Genomic DNA, 7,646 nt, shown 5'->3' on the forward strand with positions numbered 1-7,646 from the left:
GTCTGTTGATGCTTGTCTCTTTGCTCCCCTGAACTAATTGAATGCTAACTGAATGCTGGCATTTTCCCCTGAACTAAATGAATGTTGTCTGTATGCTAACTGAATGCTGGATTAAAGTATGCTGGTCAACCCCTTCACGGTGCTTTCCTTGTTTAAGCAGATAAAAACAACCTGTGCTTTTCTGGCAGCCTTCTGGGTGCTGACAGTGGGGGGGATCTTATGCCCCCACAGGAGCTGCTAGCCAGATTGTTAATACAATATAATTATATCAAGATTCTTTTTTTGATCACAACTTTCAGTTAGTCTGATTATTTTTATGTTTTGTCTTCTTGATCTATTCTCTTGATCTATTGTTTGCCTTATAAGGTGTTTCACTTCCTCTTCTATTTTTTCATTATTCATGTTTTGTTAAATTATTTCTTGATCTCTTATAATTTCACTGACATCATTTTGCCCAATTCCAATTTTCAAGGTGTCATTTTCTTCCTTGAGATTCTGGATCTCCTTTTCTAATTGGTTGACTTTCCTTTCATAGCCTTCCTGTTTTTCTTGGATTATTTTCATTTTTATTTTTTTTTTAGTTTTTCCTCCATAACTGTCATTTGATTTTTAAAGTCTTTTTAAAGATCTTCTATAATTCATTTTGGGCTGGTGACCATTTGACATTACTCTTTGGGGGTTTCTTTACTTTAATATCCTCCTCTGAAGATGAACCCTGGTCATCTTTATTCCCATAATAGCTTTCTATGGTTGCATTCTTTTACTCCTTTGCCTGTGAATTTTTTGTGGTAACACCTTGATTTTTGTGATCACCTCTAGCCCTGGGGTTTGGGAAATGGTACTTCTTGCCCCAGATCTTCAGTTCTCCCCTTTAGCCTGGAACCAAAGCCAAACCTCCAACCTCCTGTAAGTGCCCACAGACAGGGGCTTTCTGCCCCACTGCTTCTGCAGTCACCGGGCATGTGCTGGTTCCTTCTTGCCCTCCCCCCCCCACTCTTGCTGTGCAGCTGGGTCTGGTGTTCCTCATTAGCAGAAATTCCCTCAATTTTCCTGGGCTCAAACGCCCAACTCCCCTCATTATGGGTGTGAAAAGTTTCTGTGTCTGGGGCCAAGGCAGCCTCTCAAACCAACTAACCCCAGGGCTTTCCTCTAGTTGTTTAAGGGGCTTGCTTGTTGTTTAAACAGAACCTAGCCTGGAGGTGTTTACTCCTTGCTGGGACCAAATCTTGCCCTGTGATTTTTCTTCAGATCTCAGATTGTCCCAAGAAGATGGTGGTTGTGACCCTATTCTTCTTTTTCACCACCCACACTTTGTTCACCATAAGGTGCTATTTTAACTCTTTTGTGGGGGAAAATCTTGACAGCTTGGAATTTTCTGACCTACTCTGCCATCTTCTCAGAATCTTCTCCTATCAATATTAAACATATGCACCAAATGATATAGCTTCCACATTTTTAAAAAGGAGGAAAAAGATAGTAAAACTATTCTAGTGAGGGACATCAACTTTCCCCTCTCAGAACTAGATAATTCTAACAAAAAATAAACAAGAAATGGGTTAAGGAGATTAATATAATTTTAGAAAAGTTAGATATGATAGATCTCAGTAGAAAATTGAATGGGGATAGAAAGGAGCATATCATTTTTCTCAGCACTGCATAGCACCTACACAAAAACTGACCTTTTATTAGGGCAGAAAACCACAAACAAATGCTGAAAGACAGATATATTAAACACATCTTTTTCAAATCACAATTCAATAAAATTACATTTAATAAAGGGCAATGGAAAGATAAATTAAAACTTAATTGGAAACTAAATAAGCTAATCCTAAATAATGAGTGGGTCAAAGAAAAATCATAGAAACAATCTATAATTTCACTAAATTTGAGACAACATACCAAAATTTGTGGAATGCAGCCAAAGCAGTACTTAAGGGGAAATTTTATATCTCTCAATGCTTACATCAAAAAAATTGAATAAAAAAAGATCAATGAACTGGGATTGCAAGAAAAACCAAATAAAAAAGGAATAAATTAAAAATTCCCAATTGAATACCAAATTGGAAATCCTGACAATCAAAGAAGAGATTAATGAAATTGAAGTTGAAAGTAAGAAAACCATTTAACTAACAAATAAAACTAGAAGCTGGTTTTATGAAAACATAACAATAAAATATGTATTAAGTAGATATGTTGGGTTAAAGAATTTTTATAGTGACGATAGAGTGCCATGAAATTAATACTTGCAATCCAGATTGCAGCAGTTTACACTTTTGTGTCAAACGAGGTGTGTACCATTTATATTAAGTACACCATAGAATGAGAGTTAACCAAAGTTCAATGATTTTAATATATGCTTTGGTTTGTAAACAAAATTGTAACAATTTCTTGTAATTTTTTTGGAAAATAATTGTATAAACTTATGCATCTGCTTCTAGATACAATGTGTAATTAACAATTCATTCACAAAATAATCTGCTTGGTGTTCTATATTTGATAACCTGAAGCAAATTTTGATTAAAAACAACAAAACAGACCAGCCAAAGGTAAATTTGATTAAAAAAAAAGAATACCTAATTACCAGTGTCAAGAATGAAAAGGGTGACTTCCTCAATGAGAAAGGAAATTAGAGCAATTATTAGGATCTATCTTGCTTAATTAAATGCCAATAAATCTGATAATGTAAGGAACATGGATGAAAATTACAAAAATATAAATTGTCCAGATTAACCAAAGAGAAGATAGAATACTTAAATAACCCATCTTAGAAAAAAAGGAATTGAACAAGGCATCAACAAACTCCCTAAGAAAAAGTCCCCAGGGCTGGAGAGATTCACAGGAGAATTCTACCAAACGTTTAAAGAACAATCCCAATACTGTATACACCATTACGAAGAATAGGCAATGGAGTCCTACCAATTTTATAACACAAATAAGGTACTGATACCTAAACCAGGAAGAGTCAAAACAGAGAAAGAAAACTATAAACCAGTGCCCCTAATGAATATAGGCCATTCCCCAATTAGTAAATCATCAAAGGATGTAAACAGGAAGTATTCACATGAAGAAATTAAAGCTATCTATAGGCATATGAAGAAGTGCTCTAAATCACCTTAGATTAGAGGAATGTAAATTAAAACAACTCTAAGATACCATCTCATACCTATCATAGGAAAGGAAATGATAAATATTGGAAATGTGGGGAAATTGGAATACTAATGAGTTTTTGGTGGAGTTGCCAACTGATCCAACCATTCTAGAAAGCAATTTGGAACTATGCCCAACAGGCTATAAAACTGTGCATACCCTTTGACGGAGGAATAGCAGTACTTCATCTGTATCCCAAAGAGACAAAAAAAGGGAAATAGAAGTATATGTGCAAAAATATTTATAGCAGCCCTTTATATGTTGGCAGAATATTAGAAACTGAGGAGATAACCATCAATTGAGGAATGGCTGAACAAGCTGTGGTATATGAATGCAGTGGAATACTATTGGGCAATAAGAAATGATGAATAGGCATATTTCAGAAAAACCTGGAAAGACTTGTACAAACTGATGCAAAGGGGAATGAGCAGAACCAGGGAAACATTGTATACAGCAACATTGTGTGATGATCAGCTATCAATGACTCAGCTCTTCTTAGCAACACAACGATCCAAGATACATACACAGGACTCATGAAGGAAAATATTATCCCCATCCAGATAAAGAACTGATGGACTCTGAGTGCAGAACAAAGCATATATTTTTTTAATTTATTTTATTCTTTTTTGTGTTTTTTGCTTCTGATCTGTTTATTCTTTCAGAATTGTGACTAAAATGGAAGTGTTTTACATGATAACATATATATATATATATATGTATATATATATATATATATATATATATATATATATATACACACACACACACACATAATCTATATCAAATTACCTACCATTTTTAGAAAAGGGAAGGAGAGGGAGAGAGAAAAAAATTTTTAACTGAAAACCTTATAAAAATAAATACTAAAAGTTATCTTGTCATGTAATTGGGAAAAATAAAATATTATTAAAAAAGAATATCATGATAAGTAAAGTTGGCTAAGCTTAGGTACATGGATTACATGAAATTTGCTAAGTTGGGATTTTGTTGGCCTTGCATTCCTAACCTTAAATGTAGCTGATCAAGCCACTTGTTGGACACAACTTCTTAGGATATAGGTGAGTCAATCAGTGTTAAATGTGAGTCTTTTCTGTCAGGTAGGGCCTGACAATAGACTTATCATCACATCATATTTTTCTTATTCTTTTACTTGTGTTCTGGAATATCTACAAACCTCAAGTTTTCTCTACAATCCTGCATTATACCTCAGTATTTTTTGCTTATATAAAGATCAAGGTTTATTTTTAATGTTATTGCAAATTATTTTTCTCTTCTTTACTTTTGCATTCTCAAATATTTGTTTTCTCTTTTGCATCTTTAGAGAGATTTAACACTGTGGATTCAGATTTTTCTATTCTGCCAGTTATTTTTGTCAGGGAAGGCCATGCATTTTTATTTCAGTATTCAGAAACCATTCAGAAACAACCTACTGTGGTTCCATGTTCTCTTGGAAATATTTAGGGAGCTTTGCCTCATTAGGCATTGATTTGATTTCCTTCATTTTATAATATTTATTTAGAATTGTTAAAAGCTCACTAAAATGTCTTACTGGTCAGCTACTGTTCTGCTTTGTAATCTTCCCTGCTCAAGGTTTTTGAGTATTCTTCTTCCTGAGATCTTTGGTAATTTAAATCTTTCTGACTCCTTCCTCTATGATGGCAAATTCTCAAAGGGCTAGATTAAAGTTGCCTCAGACTCCTTTCACATTGGAAATTCCCTTTTCATTGGCTTTATTGCCTGTTCCAGGTAGTTTATTGAGGAATGGATCTAGCCCAAACTGGATAGAAGTACCCTTTCCTTCAAGACCGGTCCCCACCTTGAGGTCCTCTTCCCCAACCCACACACACCGGTACCCTGTCCTAGTTACTGTGATTCTTCAGTTCTTTGGCTGAGCAATATGGCATACTACTTCCTGATAAATAGTATACTTCTGCTTTCTGGTACCTCTCTTCTGCTGCATGGTGCTGTAAAAGAGTCAGAGGTGAGATCTATTGCTTGTTGCCAAAGAATAGTGGAGTAAGGGTACTGATAGGATGTGTTGGTAGAGACTACAGCAGTAGCAATCAAATTTGATAAATGGATCCCAGAGTAGAAGCCTGCTGTTTGGTTTGTGATTCCCTGCTAGAATACAAAGGGGTACATTAGGTTCTGAATAAATGTATTATGGATTAGGGTTTAGAATTTTTTGCTGTTAATTTATTAGGTTGTTACCTCCTTACTTACTGTTCCTGATGTCTTGGAGACAGCTGATTTTTATTTTGGGGACTTTTGAGAGTTCTCAATGACTAGGATGTATAGTCCTCCATCTTTTTAGTCTCCTTTACAAGAAGGAAAATTTCATTTGTTTTTTCTTCATTAACTGTTGTCTATTTTCACTTTCTACTTTAATAATTAGATTTTTTCTTTCTGAAAAAATCAAATTAGTGAGTGAATTCTCATGTTAAATATTAAAATGAATATGGGAGTTCTTTGATTTACTTATGGCTCCAAATGCTGCAGAACTTTGTTTAGATTTTAAAAAGTAGCAAAATATAAAATAAACCCACAGAAATTATTGTTCTTTCTGAATATTACTAGAAAACCCAAGAGAAAATGAGAGAAGGGGAAATTCTATTGAAAATAATACAACCAGAAACAAAAGAAAAACATCAAAAGGGACAACTAAATGGTACAGTGGATGGAGCACTGACTCTGAAGTCAGGAGGACCTGATTTCAAATCTGGTCTTATTAGCTGTGTGACACTGGGCAAGTCACTTAACCACTGGTTGCTTCCAAAATAATGATAATGAAAATAATAATATGTGCAAAAAAGATCATATGAAATGTATAAAATAGAGAAGGGAAGAGGAGAATAAGCATTTATAAGGCACCTAACACATGCCAGCCCGGGTGTTAAGCACTTTGCAAATATTATGTCATTTAATCCTCAAAACACCCTTGAGATAAAGCTGCTATTGTTATCTCCATTTTACATTTTTGAAAATTGAGGCAGAGAGAAGTGACTTGCCCAGAGCCACACAACAAACTCTAAAACTTTATTAAAACTCAGGTCTTCCTGACTCCAGGGCCAATGCTTTATCCACTGTGCCATCTAGCTTCCATAACAGCTAGATATACAATATCTGACAATTGTTCTGCCATTGACACATTTAGGACTTATGTAAATACATATAATATGTAAATACATTATTGTATGCTAAAAATCCTACAAAGTGTAGGCATACACCTTTTTTGATGTGATTAAAAATAAATCTCTCTAAAACCAAAAAGAAGCATCATATGTGGAGAAAATATACTTGAAGCTTTCACAATAAATAAATGGAGTAAGGCAAGGATGCTGACTCACATTACTATTATTTAATATTATTCTGAAAATAATAGCAACAATAATAACTCCCAGACTTTTTCTGCATCTATTGAGGTGATCATATGGTTTCTGCTAGTTTTGTTGTTGATATGATCAATTATGCTGATAGTTTTCCTAATACTGGACCAGCCTTGCATTCCTGGAATAAATTATACCTGGTCAGATTGTATTATTCTCATGATAAGTTGCTGCAATCTTTTTGCTAGTATTTTATTGAAAATTTTTGCATCAATATTCATTAGGGAAATTGGTCTATAATTTTCTTTCTCTGTTTTGACTCTTCCTGGTTTAGGTATTAGTACCATATTTGTGTCATAAAAAGAATTTGGTAGGACTCCTTCTTCACCTATTTTCCCAAATAGTCTATAAAGTATAGGAATTAATTGTTCTTTGAGTGTTTGATAAAATTCACCTGTAAAACCATCTGGCCCTGGAGATCTTTTCCTAGGGAGTTCATTGATGGCTTGTTCAATTTCTTTTTCTGAGATGGGGTTACTAATGTATTTTATTTCCTCTTCTGTTAACCAGGGCTATTGATATTTTTGTAGATATTTATCTATATCCATAAGGTTGTCAAATTTATGGGGATACAATTGGGCATTGTTTTAATTTCCTCTTCATTGGAGGTGAATATAGTGGCTCTTTTAGTAGTAGCAAAGAATTGGAAATCAAGGGGATGCCCATCAACTGGGGAATGGCTGAACAAGTTGTGGTATATGAATGTAATGGAATACTATTGTGCTATAAGAAATGGGGAAGATACAGACTTCATAATAACCTGGAAAAACCTACATGATATAATGCTGAGTGAGCAGAGCAGAACTAGGAGAACATTATATACAACCACAGATATATGGATTCTGTGATGACTAACCTTGGTAGACTTGGCTCTTCTTAGCAATACAAGGTTCAAAGACAACTCCAAAGGACTCATGAGGGAGAGAGATATCTACATCCAAAGAAATAACTATGGAGACAGAATGAAGATTGAGGCAAACTGTTTGCTCTCCTTTTTTTTCTTTTGTTTTTTTCTCTCTTTTGTTTTGGTTTTTGGGTTTTTTTTGTTTTGTTTCTTCTTTCTCATGATTCACTCCATTGGCAATCATTCTTCTTTACAACTTGACTGTTGTG

This window comes from Trichosurus vulpecula, chromosome 3 (assembly GCF_011100635.1).
Source record: "Trichosurus vulpecula isolate mTriVul1 chromosome 3, mTriVul1.pri, whole genome shotgun sequence".
NCBI lineage: Eukaryota > Metazoa > Chordata > Mammalia > Diprotodontia > Phalangeridae > Trichosurus > Trichosurus vulpecula.